We start from the raw sequence: 23,325 nt of genomic DNA, 5'->3' as shown, positions 1-23,325 counted from the left end.
GTGTTCCAGATGTTAAATAGATTAAAAGAGAATTTAACACATCAGTACAGATGGCATTTGGGTAAAAACCCACAAATCTTTGGAGAAATTCTTAAACCCACACCTAGACAGTGTGCTTTGCCCATTGTTTAAAAAAAAAAAAAAGTTTGCAGGGCACTGATTCGTCATGGTAGATTGGAACAAAGCTATAGAATATAATAGCTAGAACTGTTTTTATTGTTTGCATTCAAGTTTTTGTTTTCTATTAGAGTAGCTGTGGATAAATTTATCAGCCACACAAAAGAGTAACATGTTTACCTAACTGGCAATTTCAAATTAAGCATAATTTTATTTATGCAACAACACTTTACAGGTTATGTAAATTAACTGATATACAATGAAATTTAAAACTCCCACTGGACTACTCTACTCTGTTAATTTGCCTTCTATTCAAATTGCTGTCCTTATTGGTAATCCTTAATCCAAGACTCAGCGAGTCTGTGGATATTGGGAACATTGGGAAGCTGCATTGTATCTGCATCTTGATCACAAAGCACAAGCTTCCTAAATGCTAAGTAAAAACCTGCAAGGAAACAGACGGAACCAGTTGTCGAGATAGGTGTCACTCTGTGGGGAACAAGCGGCTAGGAGTTGTGTGGTTACCATGCCTACTGGGGAGCCACGGAGAGGAGACACTGCCTCTCACATTGCTTTGCAGCAGTGCTTGTGGCCCAGTTTTGACATTCAAACTGGATTTGCTGGCTGATTGTATGGTGAAAAAGTGCTCCCCTCAACCCCCTCATTTGCTTGTTGAAAGAGGATGGAGTAGGATTTTCTACTGGAAGGAAGTGTAGACAGATTACATGTAGATTAGTTAGATAGATAACCCTCTATCTACAAAGAGTTAAACCTCTCTAATCCAGCATTCTCTGGTCCAACACCATCCATGGTCCAGTTTTGGCTCTCAGTGTTCTGTGCTGTTAATTAGCTGTAATTTATCTATAAATGTCTTCTATGAGCCCAGTAAGTGGAAGTATTGGTAATGCTGCTAGACAATATTGAACTCCCATAGTCCAGCAAATTCTCTGGTTCAGCATCAGTCAGGTCCCGATGGTGCCAGACTAGAGAGGTTCAACCTGTAGTAGACTAAAGAGGTTCAGTTTTCAGTCACAAGTTACAATGAAGCCTACAAAAGTCATGGCCAAGTCTTGAGCTCCTCAACATGCCGTACTACACGAGACTGGAGGTTGACACTCTCCCTCTCACTGAGTACCCGCCTCAAATATTAGCTTCAACGTCCATCCACATGCATGAATCCCTGAATTATTCTTGTCAGAAGAGATTTTATTTCTCAGGACTGTTAGAAATGCATGGACATCTTCATTTTAAAAGCATTTTTTTAATAAGATCTCTGGATTCACTTTCCTTGGTTCAAGATTCAACGAAATAAAGAGGAGTTAAAAAGTACGGCACTAATGTGATGGCGAAGGCTCTCTGGCATATTTACAGTGCCCTCAGGAGCACTGGCTGCTTCTACTTAGGTGTTTTGAATCTGTTGTGGGATAGTGGCACTGTCAAATAATGTCTTCTTTCCAATCCCACACTGATTTTTGTTTCCCTCCAAAATTTAGTCCTTGAATTCCTTAATCACACTCATGCCTAACTTAAGGGCAACACAGAAACATGGAGTAGTGCACCACAAAGAGCTAACCAACAGTTAACTGAAAGATGTCCTCCTCTCTGGAGAGGTAGAGAGGTTGAATAAAAGATGAGGGAGGAACATTTCCATTTAAACCGTGTAGATTAGCAACGTCTGAAGCCTTTGCATTTGAATGGGGTCGGTCATATTTTGGATAACACTTCTTAAGTCGCTACCACAGCTAGCTGAATTTACCGGGCCCTCCTCATCCCTCTCTCTCATGCCATACACACTGAGAAATGAGATAAAACCATAAAATATTCATGCTGGAAGGTTGCAACATAATATCACTTCATTTCTTAGTATTCAGAATGATAACACACAAGGACCCAAAGCCAGAGAGAGAACAAAGCGGGCTGCTCCATAAAAGACTGAAGCACAAGTCACCCCCTGTCCTTCCCCCCCATTTAACTGTGGGCTGTCTGTAGGACTGACTGCTGCATGCTTCCCTACAGGGCCTCCTGCCCGAAACCAGGACCTGAAGCCCCTCCCCCTCCACAAGTGTTTAAAACAAACAGCTTGCAATTACACCAGGCCTACCCTAGCACAGTAATAGTGAGTTTCACCATGATTGTGGGAGGGAGAGTCAGCCCATAGTGCATGGCTACGTCCACACTGGCATGAATTTCTGAAAATGCTTTTAACGGAAAAGTTTTCCGTTAAAAGCATTTTCGGAAAAGCACATCTAGATTGCTTTTGCGGAAAAGCATCCTGTCACTTTTTGTGGAAAAGCGTCCATGACCAATCTAGACACGGTTTTCCGCAAAAAAGCCCCGATCGCCTTTTTCACAATTGGGGCTTTTTTGCGGAAAACAGTACTATGCTGTCTACACTGGCCCTTTTGCACAAAAGTCTTTCGAAAAAAGACTTTTGCCCAAACGGGAGCAGCATAGTTTTTCCAGAAAAGCACTGATGATTTTACATGAGATCGTCAGTGCTTTTCCAGAAATTCAAGTGGCCAGTGTAGACAGCTGGCAAGTTTTTCCGGAAAAGCAGATGATTTTCCGGAAAAACTTGCCAGTCTAGACACAGCCCTCGTGTATAGGGCATTTTGTGCCCTGCCTCCCACCTCAGACTCTCTCAGAAACACTACCCAGATATAAAAGGGAGAAAACTGAATAGACCATATGATGAAAGTAATGGCTGTGCAGGCATACACTATGGTAGCAAATTTCCTAGAATGCATTCACTTGATGAGGGAGGGATCTACAAGGAGAGCTAGATATTTGAAGACTTTATCATCGCCCTGGAGCAGGTAATTAGGCAATTAAAACTATGAAAAGTGAACAAATTACCGGATCCAGATGAATTACATTGCAGAATGGAGATGGGAAAAGCAAGAAAGCAAAAAACAAGAGCCTTTGGCAATGCTATTGTATGGCATTGTCCAAACAGGGGTGCTCAGGGAGTAAGGGTTAATGGCTGGTTTGCATGCAGTGGATAGTCTGCCTTTGCAAAGGAAAATCTTGGGTGCATCAGGCATTACAACAATCAGGGCAGGGCACACATGGGTATGCTAGGTGGGGGAAGGCGCTGCCTTCCTAAACCACCAACCTGGCTCGGCCCACACTCCGTCCCCAAAACACCTGCTGTAGGCGTAGTGGGGGAAGAGTATTGCTGCCCAAGTGCCCTCCCTCCACCCCTACCCTGTACTCCAGGGCCGGGGAGGCTAAGGCCATGTGCCCCACCATGCTGAGGGGGCAGGGGTGGGGAGGCGTCTTGGCTTCCTCCCATGAGGAGGCAGAGCCTCAGCAGAAGGGGCAGGCCCAAGGGCTAGCCTCCCTCAGACCTATCTTCCCACACCACCCATGATCTCACACCTTGGGCGAGAAGATTCGAATACTCTAATCCAAATCCCAAGGCTCCGAAGCGTGGTCAGCTCCATTTCTGGCCACTCAGCAGCCCGCATCTGGGACTGGGCCGTACGAAGTCAGTGATGTCTTCCTGGACAGCCTGAGGACCACACATGGAGTAGGACACTGGTTGCCCAGTTCCCGCTGCCTCCCTGCCCCCCACAACTCCTCCCTCACAGCCCTCCCTCCTCCCAGGCGGTATGACTGTGCAGGGCACCCAAACGGCTTGGGATGGCGCTGCCAGCAGCGATGGGAGCAAATAGATGCAGGAAAAGGATCCTGCCCCATTTCAGGAACCACGTGCCGGGTGAGACCATGCAAGGGCTCCGTGGGTCTACAGTCAGGGTGGCTCTTTGTTAAGACAAAGTGCTGCAGGTAGATCTGGCGCTCAAGCCACATGCAAGCAGACTGGCTTCCTGCTGCCTCTTCCCTCATGAGACCTCCTCCATGCCGGTTGCCACAGTATCACGCCAGGGAGAGAAAGGGGAGCTGTCCCTCTGCTTCAGGCGATAAAGGGGGCAGGGGATATGCTTTCCCACCCCCACAGGCCCCTTACTTTATGCCGGGGTCCCCCCACACCCAAAGCTCTCTGCTGAGGTGCAAGAGGCCTCTCCCAACAGAGCTATCTGCTGGGCAGGTTAGTGTCAGCAGCACCCTCCCTACAAGAAGTCTCTACTATGGTGACAGACAGGGGCCCCACGACCTCTGCTCTTCAGAGCTACCAGCGCCAACTGACCAGAGACAGTTCTGAGCTTCAAACAGTCACGGGCTAAAACCAGGGCAGACCCGAACGTAGCAGCAATAAACATGCCGGTTCCTTTACTGTGAATGTGAAATCCACCGGTGTGGGGCAATCCCATCAGGTCCTTTGGGCAGGGGAAGGGTTAAAAGCGTGTATCGCGGCTGTTGAGACAACATTTCTGAACATGGACTGTCGGGAAAAGCATCTTACTCCCCAAATCCACAACAGAAGGGACAGATAGCTAGGGGCTGAATCCCACTGATGCAGCTTATACTGCTGTAGGGCAGGGGTGGGGAACCTACGGCCCAGGGGCCAGATGAGGCCCTGGGCTTGGCTGGATCTGGCCCCCGAGGCTCAGGGTTCCCCCCCTCAGTATCGGGGAACCCAAACTTGTGCTCCAGCCCCACCCTCTGCTGTCGTGCTAGAGCCCACAAAATCTACTAGCCTGGACCCCCCAGCCTTGGGTGTGTGAGGGGAATCTGGGGAGTGTCTTTCTGCTTCTCAGGAAGGGTTTGTTTGGGGGTTTTTTTTCCTTCTCACTTGTGTGTGGCCCGACAACATTTTTCTGTGGGTCAGTGGCCCCTGACCTAAAAAAGATTCCCCTGCCCTTTCAATTGCACGCAGAACGCTCCTGCCTGAAGAGCAGCTGTGTGGTTAGGGAGCGAATGATTCCACATTGCCATTGAGTGCTTCCTTGTACAAGCTCCTGAGAATAAATACAACACTGAAACAACATGAAGGTAAGTGGGGAAGAGATGTACAAGAACACAGGACACTTTCCTTGAACAGGAGAGAATGCAGGAAAAAACTGAGGAAACAGCATGTGGGTATTTTAGGTGCTATTTACATGACCCGGTTTAGTTGGTGGGAATACAGAGTTTTTCTTCCAAACTTTAATTTTTTCCAAACTTTAATTTTTGACACTGACTTAATCAAACCTTAAGAGCCAGCTTCAAAATCATTTTCTTTTTAGCTGGAGTAGTCTAGCTTATGATATGGAAATGTAGAGCAGTAATTACACCAGCTCTTTAATACCCACGTGAAGTAACTTGATCGCACCATTTTATTCCTTTCCAGGCCTGTGTCTTCCAATCAGAAACTCATGCAGCAGCATTAGAGAAAATACATGATTAAAGTTTTAAAATTCTTTGAATCCTCAGAGACCACTACTATCTAGTTTGAGAAGCTTTGAAATGAGACATTGCCACAGGAAAGAAGTGGATAAAACAGAACATGCGTTACATCATTTTACACTTAAAAAAGAAAAGCAGAGTGTTTGTAGCACTGCTGATTTTTACACACACACACAAAATCCTACATTTTCTACTGTCATTTGTCCTTTTTGTTTAGAGGTCTGATCGTTTTGTTTAAACTTCACTAATATTGATTTACTCATTTTCCAAATCTGGGCAGGCAGTAAAAGCACAGGGACTGTTGGAGATGTTCCTATTAGATAAGTTGCATCAAATCAGTTGTTAGAAAATATACTATCTGCGCAAAGTATTTCTTTTTATCTCCTTTCACTCCTGCCGTCCTGAAGAAAGACAGCTCAAGGGAATGACACACAGTTTGGGGACTACAACAGACAATGGCTTGTGCTACAAGACATTAAGACCCATACAGTAACCTCCTCCCCAACACAAATGCAGATTAGAAAGAACACCAGAAACCCAACTGTTTTAGTTCATTGGATGTTAAAAGCTCACCATCACTTCTCTCTCAGCCCCAGGTAGCTTAACATGTGACTTATCTGACCGCATCTCTTCTTCCCCCCAGTTTTCAAAAATCTTTTCTATAAAAAAACCTTGAAAGCAAGAGTTCCCTCTGACATCTGACAGCTATTTATGACAGACTTTTTTCAATTTCTTGTCTCTGTCACTGAAAATTGATGCTCAACAATATGAAGACCCAGGAAAGTAGGTAAATGGTAGGAGAACAATTTTTTTTTGAAAAAGGAGAAAAGCAAACTTCAGCTGAGTAGAAGATGATTCTAAACAGCAATACACTGCATGCTATGGTGTTGAAACAGAGCGTTGTTTTGTGCAGATTGCTTTCTGAAGCCAGTAATTTAATTTGATAAAAGTTATTAGATTTTTGTATCTGTTTGCAATAGGCATAAAGGAGCAGAATAAAGAAATTTCCCCAGCCACTACTAAACAAAGCTATGCTAATAGTTCAGTTCCTGGTACTTGGCACATGTTATTTTAAAGAAAAAAAAATCTAATAGTGTGAACTTTTCTTCTAAGAAACAACTGAAACAAATATTCATGCAGGAGCACATTTTTCTAAACAAAACCTATATGACACTTCTGAGGTTTCTAAAATTATCAGAAAACTAAATGAGTGCTTCTTTTAGAATGCCCTTGTTCCATGTCTATGTAAGAGATCAAAAAAGAGCTTCAGACATTTATACAGAAAAGGAGACAATTGTGAATATTTTTTAATACTAAAATCACCAAAGTACAAATTTACCTGAATTAATAATGGGTCCAAACTCGCTGTCCCCGTGGGGGGGAGGGGGAGGAGAAGCTTTAAAGAAGTAATTAACTGTGCTAAGGTCCATGTCCAAACTCCTGAAGATATACATATCAAGTGAAGCAGGAGTAGACAATCTATATGAATAGTTAAAAAGTATGAATAACCCATGAGTGTGATTAATTTAAATAAATGAAGGGGGGTAGCAGGAGAAATACCCTGTAGGGGCAAGAGGCTAAGTCTGACCAATGCAACACCTCAAAAGTCATTTGAGTTACAGCCAAAATGAATTTGGCAATACAAAACCAGCAAAGTTTTATCAGCATATGGCAATTACATATGGCAAGGTGTGTAAGGGAGACAAGTAAAGAAGTTTAAGTGAAAGATGCTAAAGAAACAGGAGATAAGCAGTGACCTAGATTTTAAGCACAGAACATATTTCAATCCATATGGGACAAGCGTATTCTAAACATCCAAGCAGAAAACTGTTAGATACGTGAGAGGCTGATCCATCACTAGCCATGACACCTGCTATTTACAAACACTGTCTACTGTTAACTTCCCGAAACTGCACAAAACTGTTTTTCTTTAGAAAAGAAAATACACTGACAGCACACTAGAATGCAGTACCAATACAGAAGCATACTACAAATTATATTTCATAAGGCTACACCACATCATTACATTGTTCACTGCTCACAGCAACTTCCTTAAAAGCAATTGCCGGGCAGAGATGAAGCAGAGCATCTCCAAAGAGACTGTGCTAATCTCAACAACAAATCTCCTAAGATGCAAAAGAAGCCACGCTTCACAGCAAACAGCAAAGCAGAACTAAGTGAATGGAAATTGCTTCCCTTACCTTTGTTGAGCGTGCCGGTGATGATCCTGAAGACGGTCTGGGCAAATTTCACAAGCCCATGCTTACATCTCTTTGAACAGCCACTCATGGTTCAAATGTAGAGGAAGGATTTGCTCTCTTGCAAAGTCCAGGAGCTCAAAAAAAAAATCCGTTATTACTTCAGTGGTACTTTGTGCAATGCACAAAACTCTGGCGGTGGGCTCAGACACAGAACCACAGCCTCTGAGCTGTTGATTTGCTTCTATAAAGCTTCCAGGGATGATCACAGGAGGAAGCAAGGTATTGTCTTTGTGAAACGTAGAGGTTCTCCCCTTCAGCTTCGCCCTGGCGTGTGTATACACTTTAGATGATATCCTGAGAATGCATGTGGCCTGATAGAACTTGATAAGGACAGGCACACAGCAAGCCTCACCAGAGAGCAAGAGGGAGAAGGAGTTTGCTTTCCCACGCTTTGCTGACTGCCTTGCAGGGCAGTGGTAATGCAGCAATTAATACTGGAGACATGAGGGTGCTGACTGCTGCACAGAAAAGCTGCTATTGAAAGTGCATCTTTTTGTGCTTAATCTCGCTTTTCCAGGCTGATCTTCTTCCAGTGTATTGACTTGATTTTGGTCACAGGCAGGGACAGCTCCTTTCAGGTAACCTCCCCATCCAGCAATGCTGAAAGGCTGGGACTTTGCTGTGAGTGAGTTCCAGGCTAGTGGAGCTCCCCTTATTGATTCTGCTATAAATAATAAAGCCAGAGGGCACCCAGGACAGTCTCCATGCAGATTTTCTTCGTCTGCAAGTTGCCAGCTAGTCAAATGGCAGGTCTGTGCCAGTCGGCTTCCCAGAGATTAAAGTGCTCCCTGCTAGAACTCTCCACAGGATGTTGGCATTTTAGAGCTGTGTCTTATCTTCAGCATCTAACTCCACCCCCCTCTTAGCAAGCCTACCACTTATCTGAACGGCAGGTGTATTCACCAGAAACAGCCACTTCCTTTGGTTGCTTCCCTTGAGACAACCAATTATTTCGGATGTGCCTGAAATGCTAAGGGATAAACAGGCTTTGTGTTCAGTTTGTCCAGAGATGGCACAGTTCAGTTGGCTTCACAGCTCAAAACCCACCAGGGAACTAAGTAGGCATCATTATGGCTTATTTCATGCTTGAACCCTTCTGCTGGCTTAAAAAACCAAGCATGTCTTCTCATCTCTAGGGGCTTGTCCGTAGCATTGCCTTAGCCACCTGCTCCCACCCCACTACAGCCATGTGGGAGAGTGAAATTGTCCATTTCTTTCAGGCACTCTACCGAACACCAGACCTTTGCCTGTGAATGTCAAACAACCTCGCTGCAGGGAATAAAGATAAAAATGCCTCTTACTCAGGGGAATATTAAATAGCTTTGCCATGCAGCTGAAATCCCCTTTCAGGCAGAGTTCAGGACATGATCAATTTGTTCACCTGTGCTTCCTTGCTTGAACTTCTAGCCTTCCCCAGACTCTTTCCTGCTCCTTGAGAAAGTTCAGCTAAATGGCCCTCACTCTCCAGGATTGGCAGCTGAGTCTCTGCTCTCTACCCCTTGCACTAAACCCTCCATTGCCTGGCAAGGTTTACCTCAGCAGAAGGGAGCCTTCTCTTTGAGGACATAGGGAGTAAAAATCATTAGGTTAGAGATTTGTGGTTAGGTCCAGGGTCTCACAATAAAGAGTAGAAACTTTTACTTCTAGGTCATTAGCTCAAAGACAGGCTAGGCACTACATGTTATTACCATGTGTTAGCTATTCAGAGGGGCTTTTTAAAAAAATGTATTTTTAAAAATAATCCCTGTCTTAAACCATCTAATCAGACAGGTGACAATAGTTATGATCTTAAAAATTGCTGTTATAATATTCGCACAAGCCCATCAAGTAATCCCTGCATTAAAAACACTTGGCTCCTTCAGTAGATTCTACCCCTGACCTTTCAGGCAGTCTGATGTGGGCCTCCCTCAATCTCCCCTTACAGCTGGGATGTTGTATCTTTAATTAAATATCACTCTCTAGGCCAGTAGAGACAGGGAGAGGTAGAAAACCTCTGTTCAAATCCCCTCTTCTTGTCAAGCAGTGTGGGGAATTGAACCACCACCTGGGGTCAGTTCTGTAATCCGTGGGGCTAAAGGAAAAGCACCTGCTCTCCTGACGGGGTGTGGAGCTGGATATGCTTTGAGACTGTCTAACAGCTCATGCTCTGCAGGTGAGACAGGCAGAACATCTATCTCCACCAGGTTTGAGGAGCCCACTGGGGTTAATGCATGAGCTGGTCTCAGGTGTCGTATGCATGGCCAGCAGTAGCAGCAGAAACTTGGGTAGCTAAGGGACTTTTACAGTGAAAATGTAGGTGGCGAGGGATTAAGTGGCTGTTGTAAGGATTTCTGTACCACCTACATTTTGGAGCCAAGTGCTTAAGTTCTTTTATGGATCTGGACACTACTGCACAGGGTACTTTGGTGGCTCGGAGCCCTGGCTGGCAGTGTCAGTCAAGAAGCCTGACTGTGTAGAAATAGAAACTCAGCTGTTCTCTCACTCCTAGAAGTACTGGTCCTGGAGGAGGAGAATACATGGATAGGAAGACTGTGCTTCTTTGAGCACTGTCAGACTTGCTTCTTTCACCAGCACTAACTAGTGGTTACGTCTACACTGGTGGCTTCTTGTGCAAGAACAGCGCTTCTTGCGCAAGAACTTGCTGGGAGTCTACACTGTACGTGCATTCTTGCACAAGTAAATTTACAGTACAGTGTCGGAAAACAGGGCTTCTTCCAGAAGAGTTACTCCTCTCCCCACGAGGAATAAGCCCTCTTGCACAAGAGCTCTTGTAGACAGGCAACATGAATTTCTTTCTCAAGAAACCCCTATGGTTAAAGTGGCCATCAGAGCTTTCTTGTGCAAGAAAGAGTCCACACTGCCATGGACACTCTTGTGCAAAAGCACATGCCAGTGTAGACGTGCTCTTGAAGACTTTTTGCACAAGAACTCTTGCGCAAAACAATTCTTGTGCAAGAAGCTGCCAGTGTAGACGTAGCCTCTAAGTTTCAAGGAAATGCAAAAGATGAAGGTGCATTTAAAATGGAAATCAGATAAGTGATAAAATAATAACACTTGCTCACAGAGTCCATTCTGTTTTCTATTTCCCAGGTGCTGATTGCTTTCCCTAGCAATGATGATCTTTCCTATCAGTGCGCGTTGTTTCCGTGGCAGTCGCATGTTCCTTAGAGTTCATTGCTTCTGAATGTTGCAAATAATAAAACAAATAATCCACCTTGCTGGTTAGGTAGGAATTTACCTTCCCCGTCAACACTGCAGAGAAATTCCACATGATGTTTCAGCAAAGCAGTCACTTATTCCTCCATTACACTTCCCACCACTCGGGAAAGTCAGCCCAGTGCTTCCCCTCTCCCATAAAATGCCCTCCTTTTAATACATGTATCTATTTTTAAAAATGTTTTACACCGGAATGTCCAGCAGATGGACTAGAATTTCCCTCAAAGTAAGACTGACTCTCCCATTTATATAGTGTCCTTAAATCAGAGATCCCAATGGACTCAACAGCCTTGCAAATGTCCAATTGCTTAAGAAGCTGATCTTACAACCGACCAGGCTACGTTTTAATAACACCGTAAGCAGTCACCATTCTGCCCCCGCACACGGGGCTGTTAAGTCTGCTTTGGAAAATTATATTCTGGCCAGGCCTGCTGGTGGAGGGAGGGCAAAGCAGATGCAGTTCAGAAGGGCCTGAGGTTCCCTGCTGCTGCTGTGGCCAGAGCCTCATGACATCTGGGCCGTGTCCAGACTCAGGGGTTTTTTCGGGAAAAGCCTTTTCCCGAAAAAACTTCCCCTGCGTCCAGACTCAAGCCGCGTTCTTTCGAAATTATTTCACGAGGAAGAATGCCTTCTTTCGAAAGTTCCTCTTTCGAAAGAAGGCGTTCTTCAATGTAAAGAGGCCGTCTTCGAAAGAGAGCATCCAGACTCGCTGGGTGCTCTCTTTCGAAAAAGCGGATTTCTCTTTCGAAAGATCCGCCTGCAGTCTAGACGCGATCTTTTGAAAGAGGCTCTTTCGAAAGATGCTTTTGAAAGAGCCTCTTTCGAAAGAAGCTGCAGTCTAGACATAGCCTTAAAGAGTTGTCGGAGTGCCAGGCAATGTGCTGGGCGTGGCACTGAAGGACTGGCAGAGGGAGGCTAGCCCCTCAGCCTGCCCCTTCCTCCCAAGACTCTGTCCTCTCCAAGAGCACAGAGCTGCCCCCTCCATATTGCCCAAGGGTCCCACAATTCTGTCAGCTCCCAATCCCCCGCCCCCCTGATTCTGGCTATTTGCAATTCACCTGCAGCATCAACTGAGTCACATTACTCCCAGCCCTGTCACGCTGTTCTGTTCTGACACATTCCATACCAGAAGCAGCTGCATTTCAGTGACAGGCAGCTAAGGGACATATGAGCCCAGGAGGACCTGAGTGAGAGGAGCGCCTACGGGCTACGTCTACACTGGCATGATTTTCCGAAAATGCTTTTACGGAAAAGTTTTCCGTTAAAAGCATATTCCGAAAAATCGCGTCTAGATTGGCAGGACGCTTTTCCACAAAAGCACTTTTTGCGGAAAAGCGTCTGTGGCCAATCTAGATGTGGTTTTCTGCAAAAAAGCCCCGATCGCCATCGGGGCTTTTTTGCGGAAAACAGTACTATGCTGCTACACTGGCCCTTTTGCGCAAAAGGACTTTTGCCCGAACGGGAGCAGCATAATTTCCAGAAAAGCACTGATGATTTTACATGAGATCATCAGTGCTTTTCTGGAAATTCAAGCGGCCAGTTAGACAGCTGGCAAGTTTTTCCGCAATATCAGATGATATTGCAGAAAAAACTTGCCAGTCTAGACACAGCCACGGTGTTTCAGCTGTGCCAGAGGGAACCCTCCTGTAACCCCACTGAGATACCCTTAGTAGTCACATTGTCTTCTACCCGATTTCACAGGTAGATCCATTGACGCCAGTGGGATTATTCCCCACGTAGGGCTAGTGCAGTCTGGGCCAAGGCATGCAAAAGGCAAACTGCTCTTTGGCAAAAAAACAGCAAATGGTCTGGTAGCACTTTATAGACTAACAAAATATGTAGATGGGATCATGAGCTTTCGTGGGCACAGATACCATCTACATGTTTCGTTAGTCTATAAAGAGCTACTAGACCATTTGTTGTTTTTTTTTCCTGTAACAGACTAACTCAGCTACCCCCTGAAGCACCATGCTCTTCAGCAGGGAAGCCTTGGCAGAAGGTAGAGTACAGAGTAGCAGTCCCGTGGTGTCCTGTACACAGAACATCTTCAGACTACCCAGATATATCCCCTACAAGAAACTCTGCCGGCAGTGCTAGCCAGCCTTCTCTCTTTGGGTGCATTAAAATCAGGCTCTCACTAGCTAACTAGAATACTTATCTGACCATCGTTAACATGGAATCTATTACATATTTACCATCATGACACTACTACTGTGTGGTAAGGAAATGATATTAGTCCCATTTTACAGATGGGAAAACTGAGTCGTAGATTTAGTAACTTACCCAAAGTCACACAGAAAGTCTATGCATAGCAAGATTCAAACCTCACTATCCCAAGCTCCAGGCTAGGCCTCCATTCTCTAGAATATCTTCTACCCTAACCCAGAAACAGAGGAAGCCAAATTTATTAGATGCTTTTCGAAGTGTGGACCAAAGGGGTTATCTACAGAAGGGATACTGAGCCCTCAGTGCAGTCAGAATTACAAGCCAGCTCTCCTGGATCCTGTTCCCTGCCTTTATCCAGTGATTGTCTCACAGCAGCAATCTGCTTGAAGGGCCGAAGAGCAAACCTGTAATTCTTTAAACCAAAAACAATAAAAGAGAAAAGCTGCAATAAAGCAATAAAACCACAACAGGGAAATCAAGGAATCAGCAGGTCATTCATTAGCCTATTTCTGTATCACAGATGTGTTGCGTGTTTAATTGCTTTTATGCAGATTGTGATACGATTTCTTGGGCTTATTTTTAAAAAGAAGAATCTCTATTATGATACGGGAGCAAGCATCCTGCCCAAAGCCTGAGGCAGTGAGTAGCCCTGCACTTGCATCATGTCCACCTTGATGATGCATCCCACATGCCAATGTGCTTTCAAAACAAATCAATGAGGGCCATCGTTAGAGCCCTGCATAGCTACAACATTTTGAATCTGCATCTGTAACTGCAAAAGTGCACCACGGATCTCCACATCCACATCCCTGGAGATCTGTGGGTGTGCAGGGCGCTCGTCAATTGTGCATCCAGGGTTTACTTTAGGGCTGGGCCAAGAAAACTGGCTCTGCTTAGACAGCAACCAGGCAAAACACTGAGGCTACGTCTATACTACGAGTTTTCTTGGCAAAAAATATGCTAATAAGGGACTCATTTGCGTGATCCCATTTGCATATTTTCGGCCAATCTGTTTTTACACTTGGGTTTTTGCACAAAAACAAGCTGTGTGGACATTTTCTTTTGGCGCAAACTCCCCCTTTTTCTGCAAGATCCTTATGCCCCCGAAAAAGGCTTACTGATCTTACGGAAAAAGGGGTTTTTGCGCAAAAAGAAAACGTCCACACCGCTTGTTTTTGCACAAAAACCCCAGCACAAAAACGGATCGGCAGAAAATATGTAAATGAGATCATGACTCATGCAAATGAGTCCCTCATTAGCATATTTTTTGCCAACAAAACTCGTAGTGTAGATGTAGCCTCATGTGCAACTTGCTTCCCCCATCCCACTCCTAGCTCAAAAGCTGTGTGAGCTGAGATAAAGGAGCATGTAGCTAAGGGATGCTGTTAGGGGAACTGGGTAGATTTGAACCTGGGACTTCTGGAGCTTAGTGCAGAAGCCGCTACAGTCTGAGCTATAAAGCCAGCCGTTGCTCAGCCTACATTGTAGAGCTCCTTTGTTCTTATCTCTGGCTGTACATGGTCTAGGTGCCACTCCACGGGACAGTGAACCACACTAGGGCTCCATCTACACAGTTTCCAGAAGAGGAAATGCAAATGAAGCGCTCATTTGCAAATCTCATGCTCTCATTTGCATATACTCTTCCGATCCTTTTAGCAGAAAAGGATTTTGTGAAAAAACTCTGCAGTGTAGATGGGGCCATCTTTCAAAAAAAACAAAACAAAAAAAATCTTTTGTTCAAGATCCCTTATTCTTCAAAACAGAGGTTTACAGGATCTTGTGCAAAAGGGGTTTTTATTCCTTCCAAAAAATGGCCCTGTTTATACTGCAGGGTTTTTTTGAAAAAACCTCTTCCGCAAAAAGGATAGGAAAATAATATGCAAATGAGAGTGTGAGATTTGCATATGAGCGCTTCATTTGCATTTCCTCTTCCGCAAAAAACAGTGTAGACGGAGCCATAGTGTGTGAGTTACAAGTTCATTGAGATTTCCTGCCAAACCTGAAGAGCAAAGAACCTGCAGCCAGAACCAAGAGACACTGGGGTGCCCCAGTTCCTTAGAGAGCATAAGGAATCGTCTCAGCGATGTCTGCATGAAGCATCTGATGCCCCACACAGTGGAGGGAGCATGGATCTTAAGGAGTGATGGTCCATTCCTCACTTGTACGGGATCCCCCATGACCAGTGGGCTCCTGAGCTGCCCTTGTCTCAGGACCCCAGAGGTGAGGAGAGAGGTGTCTTTATTTAATCTTTGAAGCTCCACAATTCTAGGGCCAGCTAAACAGACTCCCAACACAAGGTACCACCGCTTAATTCTTACGCTCTCCTCTAAACTCACAGCCCACTTCCTCCAGCAGCAATACCTGGAGCACAAAGATACTCCTCCAGCCTGGCTCCCTTGTGCCCCAGGCACACGCCCTCCATGTGGGGCTGAGAGGCAGGTGGTGCGGAGCTGCTTGAATTATCCCTGGGGCCTTCCTTTTTGCAAAGGGGATTCATAGGATTTGCTTTGCCGCAGCACCAAGGGACCCAAGGTGCTGTGCATCCTCAGAAAATAAAAGCACCTGCCCCAAAGCACTTGCAATCTAAGCACTGAGCAAGAGAGAACAGTGGATCCAGTGGGCAGGGAAGCACAAGGAAACCACGTGACGGCAGTGGTCAGCTTCCAGAGCCCTGTGCTCAACAGCCCTGCCCCCCTGTTGTCGAGTGGTTTTGTAGGCGTCACAGCAAAGGAGCTTTGTAAGGAGGAGTTTGAAGGAGGCTGGTGAGTGGAGCTCCTGCTAGGCGCGGCAGGGAAGCTGTGAGAGGCTGTACGGCCTTCTGCTCCCCACTTGTCTGCTCTCCTGGCATCGTCGGTGGAGCAGCACAAAAGCAATGGTACGGTCCAGATGCACGCACTTCCCCAGCTCCAGGTGGCACATCCCGCTTGCGTGCCATGCCCCACTCAAATATGGAGGGGAAGAGTCCCAAAGATCAGCTAAAAAGTATCTCCAGGAAATAAAGGCCTTAGCTCCCTATGGAACTGTTGCTAATACTCCCTTTCTGATAAGCCCAAACCACACACTGTATCTTTCCTTATTTGCTCAGCGGTTCCAGGAGGTCACGCTGAAATGAAAGGCAAGGTTACACTGTAAAAGAGGGCATTTCCCCCCTCATGATAATAGCTTCCAAGAGACAACACTGAGAACAAATCCTTTAACTTCCTTTCCATTGATTTTCCACATGCTGAATAAGAGATTGGAATACACTGACACAGCATATAACTATTTAACACACAAACACGCTCAGTTTAATGTTCTGCATGTAAACTCTCAGAGCCCTCTATAATTTAATTACAAGGGAACATAAAACAAGGGTCAGGTGGAAAACTGTACATTCACACCCTGCTCAGAAGGACGGTGCTGGGGCTGCAGGAGAAAGGAACGGCTCTGTGGATAAATGATTCTCACAGAATACATCAGCCATGGCTCAAGCAGCTACTATTTCTATTTATTTCTAGAGTAGCTGAGCCTGCTTGTGCAGGACAGAGTCTGATCTCTGAAATTTAAAACCCAGAGCAGATGCCTTAGGTCAGGGGCAGGGACCTTTTTTGGGGGTTGGGGGCCGCTGACCCACTGAAAAATCAGTCAGGAGTCTCAGAAAAGTGCGAAGGGAGGGTGCAGGAGTAGCCTGGGAGCAGGAGGTCTCGGGGAGAGGAGGCTTGTAGGAGCAGGGTCCGGGGGAAGGGTGCAGGGCAAGGGAACCAGAGCGGCTCCCTGATACTGGAGGGAGCCCTGAGCCTCGGGGGCCAGATCTAGGCAAGTGGGGAACTGCAATCTTAGGTTCCCCACCCCTGCCTTAGACAATAGGCTCAGCGCTAAGGATGGCAAAGCAAGCTGTGAACCGGCATGCTTTTCTGCAGCTTCCTTTGCCTGTGAAGCAACCCCCGCCCCCTTTAAGGATAGTCCCGGAGAGAGGGGAAGCCCTATAGAACCATGGAACCATAGAACTGGAAGAGACCTCAGAAGGTCATCAAGTCCAGCCCCCTGCCCTAGGCAGGCCCAATCCCAACTAAATCAACCTGGCCAGGGCTTTGTCTAGCCGAGACTTAAACACCTCTAGGGATGTTTGGCTCGACCCTACCAATGCATCTCCATGCTGCCAGCCATCGGAGAAGGGAGAATGGCATAAGCAGCCTAGACAGGTAGATAAATAATGGCCAGGCTGCATTTTCACTCCTTCCATCATTCCATTCAGCATTATCACCCGGAGCCATCTGAACATGAAGAGGAACCTTCTTTGCCTTACAGGGTGGTTTTTTACCACATGGCAGTTATCTTTGGTCCCAGGCAACGCTCCTTGGCTAAGAGGCACGTGTGGCTTGCTATTTCTCAGCCTTTCGTCCAAGCTGTAGCCAGTCATTGGGTGGTCTTTTTCTTTAACCTGCCTGTCAGGTATGACTGCAGGCATTTGTACAGAAGGCTAGGGAACTGAAGATGCAAGTGTGAAAATGCCTTCCTGGGGAAATATTAATATTTTGGGCCCAAAATGGCATGTTAAGTCAGGAGAAACCAGGTTGTGTGCAAAGTGTCTGGATCTAAAACACTGACAAATCCAGTACCTCAAATGCAGGAAATCTCTGTATGACTGACCAACATTCCTACACTGGCCGTAAATCCACCCAGCTAGGCCTATCCCTGTGCCAAGCCTGGTTGACTTTCCACCCAATTTTGTCCACATGGAGGACCAGTGCCTACATATTCATTCACTGTTCTGGAGACAGGCCTGGCTCAAAGGGAACTTGCCATAGCTCAGCTCCGGGCTGTGGGAATGAGACCATAATAAATACAAATCAGCACCAAATACAAGTCTCAGCTTCACAGATCTTGGCTGTGAGGTGCTGTGCCCTGGGGGTACGTCCTACCCAACATTATCTCTGTCCTAATCACATACACGTGTGTCAGCAGCAGATAAAAAGCAGCAGGATAAGAAGAGCAGCCCAGAGTCTCTGAAGAGCTATTCAGGAGGGAAGCAAATATAATCACTAGACATCAACTCAGCCACCTGCATAGTAAATGAAAACCTGGCTAACACATTTGCCTCACTGTGGTACTGCCATTATTTAAACATGTTCATCCAATAATAGTCCTTCTTAGTCCACAATGAGCCCTTTTTGGGGGGAGCAGGAGTGTGCAGGTGCAGAGAGGAGTGAGGGGAACTAAGGATCTATGTATTTGTTCTCTCATTCCACCTACAATGGTCTTCTCGCCACCGCCAAGGACAGAGACAGTACGGGCTAGCCCTGTATTAAGCTACACATATTGAAACGTTGATCCATGCTGAGTGTAGTGATCATGTTCAGCTTGTAAAATTGGCAATGCCAAGTGAGGGGGGATCAGCAGGCCCAGCAGCTTTACTGGGCCCCTAAGCAAGGTGTGTGTTTGGGAGGGCTCTGTTCTATGCCCCCCGGAAGTGGCAGGGCCTCAGGCTGAGAAGGGCAGAGGTGGGCAGAGGGAAATGGAGAAAACTCCCTTTCTTTGAGGCAAACTGGTGCAAGAACTCCAAAAACCAGGGCCTATATGTCTGACATTGTCCATCTAACATTAGTGGACTCTTTGGACCCTAATTTCTGTGACTCGGAGTCCCACCTCTGAAACTGAACTAATTCCACCCCTTCCCCTCACAGAGGTTTTCTGAAGAGAGGGTCATCAACAGTTGTGACTGACTCCGGTGCCATAGTGACAAGGCCCAGAGAGAAGCTGAGCAGGAAATTAATCATTCTCTCTTCAGAACAGGGCTTGAATAGTGTGCAGTAGAAAAGGCTGGGGGCCACACATTAAACACAGAGAAGACGAATACAGAATAGCTGTTCGTTCAGTGAGCATTACCCAGGCTAGGCACTGAATGAGGCAGGGGACCTATGGAAAAATAGCATGTGATCTTGTAATTAAAGCCACAATACAATGCGTACACACAAGGGGGGTGAATTAATAGATGCACAGGCAACATGGGGAATGGGTGAATGGCTGGCTTGGGGAGGCTAGCCTCTCAGTCCCACCCCTTTTACCTCAGGCTCCACCCAATATGGCACAATCTGCACTGTGGCTTCTGTTCTGTGTCCCCAACACATTCTGCCCACTGCCCTTGGCCCGGGCTAATATCCCTGCCCCAGCACCATACCGCCCCCCCCCCCAGAGCACCGTGGGGTGGGAGGGCGGTATGTGGCCCCAGTCTCCCCAGCCCCAGAGCACAAAGAGGGTGCCAGCAGGCGTCGTGCTGAAGCAGTAGGCGTTATGGAGTGGAACATGGGCGGGGCCATACTTGGCGGTTTGGGAAGGAGGAAAGGCCTTAGCCTGCCTATTATACCCGCCGCCCATGGCCGGTAACCTGCGTTGTGGCATTCCCTATCTTTCTGAGCTTGACCGTGTAACCTTGGCAATCACTTAATATCCTTTGTGTGTGTGTACAAGCTATTGTGGCAGAGCATCGTGCCCAGTACATGGTCTTGCAGGCCCTAGTCACCTTAGCGCCAACTGCAGGGATTCAAAACTCAGCCACTTGCCGCTAGTCTTTACACACTTTCCCCTGACGCCGGGGTCTGTTTTATTTAGTTTAGGCATCTTCTCCCCCAAAAGAGTTCGCCTTTAGGTGAAGGGGGCTTCCATTGCGAGGCACAAAGGATTTCCCCTCAGGCTTCTCCTTCCCTGTTGTGCTCATTAACTCAGACCAGCTGCAGCTTCCAACCAGCTCCCCCTCAGCTGGCCCCATCTTTACTTTAGTCCTTTTCTCCCTAGCTGGGAGAGCTTATCAGGGAACAACTTCTCCTGCTGGTATCTCCCTTATTTGAGGGAAGAGGCAGACTATACAGAGCCCCCTTTCCCTGAGCTGCTCCTGCTTGGTCGGGGAGGGACGCCTTACCTTGCTCTCCTTAGAAACCCGTAAAGGAAGCGAATAGCAGATTTCCCCCAAGCACATTCTTTGCCCCCAAGATCACCCCCTCTCTCCTGTATTTGCCTATGTTTATAGATATATCTGCTTCTACACATATATATTTTTCTTACAACTAATCACAGTGATGAATGTTTGGCAGCTTTAGCTGCTTGTGAGCAAGGTAGGAGCAGGAGAATAGATAATGTGTCACTTGTGTTTCAGTAGCTCTGTATATTATCCAATAATGTGGCTCCCTAGAGAGCTGAATAAACATCTTGATTATACAAAACGTTTTCCTTTTTAAACTGCCATAATTATCAACAGCCTTGCTTGATTATTTTCTCTCCATCTCATTTTATCAAGATGAAATAGATCTCTAGGATACATGTGAATAACTTGTGGCTGTTTTACATTTTCCCCATCCCTAGAACCCATTTACTCTAATAAAATAGGATTATGATTTGGCATATGACAAGTCCATAGTAAGCTACTTTATATTAGTCAAATGCACTATGATTAAGCAAGCCTCCTGCACCAGTGTTTCTCACTTCTGGCTGATATTCACTAATCTTACACTCTGTTTTGCATTTCATCCATTCAGGAGGTGGCAGCGTGTTAATTTACGAGACAAAGATCAAGCTCCATTGAGAGCAGTGAGAAAGTTATCCATATACGCATCTGAATGGCCTCCAATAACATGTACTTCTAGTTCTGAAAATAAATTCTGGTCAAGACGAGAGGACTTGCAGGAGTACAGTAAAACAAAGGATGACAGGATGAGTCATCTTTCCTGATTTTTTCCCCCCATCATTCATTATTTTTTCCTCAGTCAGAAGCTAAATTCTGAAACTCCTGGGCAATTTTGATTTCCACAGAAAAATTTGAAAAATGACAAACTGGTTCCTTTTGAGAAGTTTTTTCAGTCGGCTTGTCTCTTGACTAAGAAATCTGTACAGATACATTGTGTCTCAGGACTGGTGGACAGTTTTGCATTAGTGCAAAAATTGTGTTAATCACAGCTCTTGGAAATCAGGTCTGGAAAATTACTTGCCAGTGTTTTTCAAGTAATTTTCTGATTTTGAGTTTTAACCGAAAAGTAGCCTCAGAAAGAAAAAAAGAAAAAGAAATTCATGTTTATCCAGTACACACTAGAAAAACAGCAGCGATGGTTATTTTATCAAGAGGCTTGCCTCCATTCAGCAGTAATGCATGGGTGGGATTTCTAATGCCTATTAAGGTATTGAGCATTAGGGACTATGTGGAATCTGCTGCTACTCACAGGAGGTTCCCCACTTGAACAGAGCTCTGTGTGAAATAATATTTCATTAAAGTACACTAGGGAACATTTACAAAGGGATTTCTTAGTAATTAATTGAGAAAAAATAATTACATTAAATTCATACATTAAGAAATTTTGAAAAACAGATGCCTCATTTCTGTTACTGAAGCTGAGGGTCACCTTTTAAATGTTGCAGCAATGTGGTGTGTGCTGGGCCAGAGCATAACCAATTTTTTCTTCTAATAAATGTGTGTTTACATTTTGTTTTTTAATATTTTTAATTTCTTACAAACACTTCAACAGCATTCTGCGCCAGGAAAGTTACAGAGAAAGGAGCAAGTAATTAAAGAATTAATCTGCAGGAAAATAAGGTGATAGGTAACAGCCTGCATGGATTTGCAGAGAACAAATCATGTCAAACTAACCTGATTGCTTTCTCTGATAGGATAACAAGTCTTGTGGATAAGGGAGAAACGCTGGACATGGTACACCTTGACTTTAGTAAGGCATTTGATATGGTCTTGCATGATCTTCTTATCAATAAACTAAGCAAATACAATTTAGATGGGGCTATTATAAGGTGGGTGCATTACTGTCTGGATAATAACTACTCTTGGGGTACGTCTAAACTACATGGCTCCATCGATGGAGCCATGTAGATTTGTTTGTTTGTCAAAGGGAAATGAAGCCACGATTTAAATAACGGGGAGGTCGATAAAGGGCTCTCAGGTCGGCGCGGGAGCGTCCAGACTAGCGCGCTGAGCCATGTCAATTTAAATGAAGCTGCGATTATTTAAATTGCGGCTTCATTTCCCTTTGCTGATCAGCCTAATCTACATGGCTCCATCGACGGAGCCATGTAGTTTAGACACACCCTTTGAGAACAGTTAACAGCTCACAGTCATGCTGGAAAGGCATAACAAGTGGGGTTCTGCAGGGGTCAGTGTTGGGATTGGTTCTATTCAATATCTTTATCGATGGTTTAGATATTGGCATAGAGAGTAGGCTTATTAAGTCTGTCAGTACAAAGGCCTCGCTAGACATGGACAATCTGGGCGGTTTGCTATATGAAGTCTAAGGAGTCAGTCTTCTCTCAGGCAACTCTGCTCTTGAGAGGCCATAGAGTTCTTGCAGCAGAGATCTGCATTTTGCTGAAATTTCACCATACAGCCCTAAATAATGGCTCCGAGGACCAAAAGCACTGTGCTCAGGGTGAGAGTCTCCTTCTCACCAACACAAACTTGCACTAACGCTCCTCGATCTCGTGTGAGTGCAAGTAGTAGGGCAGCTGCAATACATAGTGCAAATCAGCCCTACCTCCGAGGATACCACTTATGTTACCATGGCCACTTTGTTATTCACAATCAAGCTCATTCTCACCGAGCTAGCGCCAGCATGTGAATCACATCACTAACGCATGGGTGTATATGTAGCTTCCCTTATTCTGGCCACATCATGTATCCACATGCCATGGCTTAACGTGAAAGTCAGTGATTATCAGTGTGCTGTGTTTTTGTTTTCATCCTATTTTTTTGCCATTTCTATTTTTAAAAGAATTACACCTGTTGAGATTTATCTGAGAGGCAACGAAATGATGAGGATTGTCAACAGCCACTGAGAGAAAGGACAACACCATGGTTTCATTGTAAATTCTAGCACTCTCTAGGATAGCCACAGCTTGGGATGGGGAAAGTTACACCCTATCTTACACGAATGAGATTAGTGCAAAAATGCACAGGGACTCAGAAAACCTTAGATATAAGTAGAGTGAGCAGAGGGAAGGGGGAAGAAAGTATAAGGAATCCATTTTCTCATTTATTTGATGGTCAAAATGGCTGGTCATGCTTCACTAGGCTCAGTTCTCTTGGTATCCGCCAGAACTTGTAGTATTTGCTTACAAGATTTATTATTTCCCTCCATTTTGTGATTCCTGGTGTCCTTCTCATATGTCACATCATGGCTTTTTGTGCTAATTCTAGCAGGAAAACCTGCTGTTTGTCAGATGGCTGCCTAGCAGATATGTCCATTTTCCCAAAATGGCCTCCGAGTGCATCTTCTGCTTCCTCCTCTTGTCTTAATAGACAGAGAGA

The 23,325-nt window shown here is 45.5% G+C and overlaps 1 long non-coding RNA gene across 1 annotated transcript in view; it reads right to left on the bottom strand.

Annotated features, from left to right (window-relative positions):
• LOC149523524 (uncharacterized) overlaps nt 1-11,309 on the bottom strand; it is a 261,842-nt gene extending 250,533 nt beyond the window's left edge. The window contains exon 1 of the long non-coding RNA XR_016346984.1: nt 7,608-11,309. This is a non-coding gene — a long non-coding RNA (uncharacterized LOC149523524). The remainder of the gene's footprint in view (nt 1-7,607) is intronic.
• Nucleotides 11,310-23,325: the final 12,016 nt, after the last annotated feature.

Source organism: Pelodiscus sinensis, chromosome 16 (assembly GCF_052426305.1).
Source record: "Pelodiscus sinensis isolate ZL-2025 chromosome 16, ASM5242630v1, whole genome shotgun sequence".
NCBI classification, from domain to species: domain Eukaryota; kingdom Metazoa; phylum Chordata; order Testudines; family Trionychidae; genus Pelodiscus; species Pelodiscus sinensis.
The sequence above is the reverse complement of the archived record's forward strand: the minus strand, read 5'-3'. Positions and strand labels throughout refer to the sequence as shown.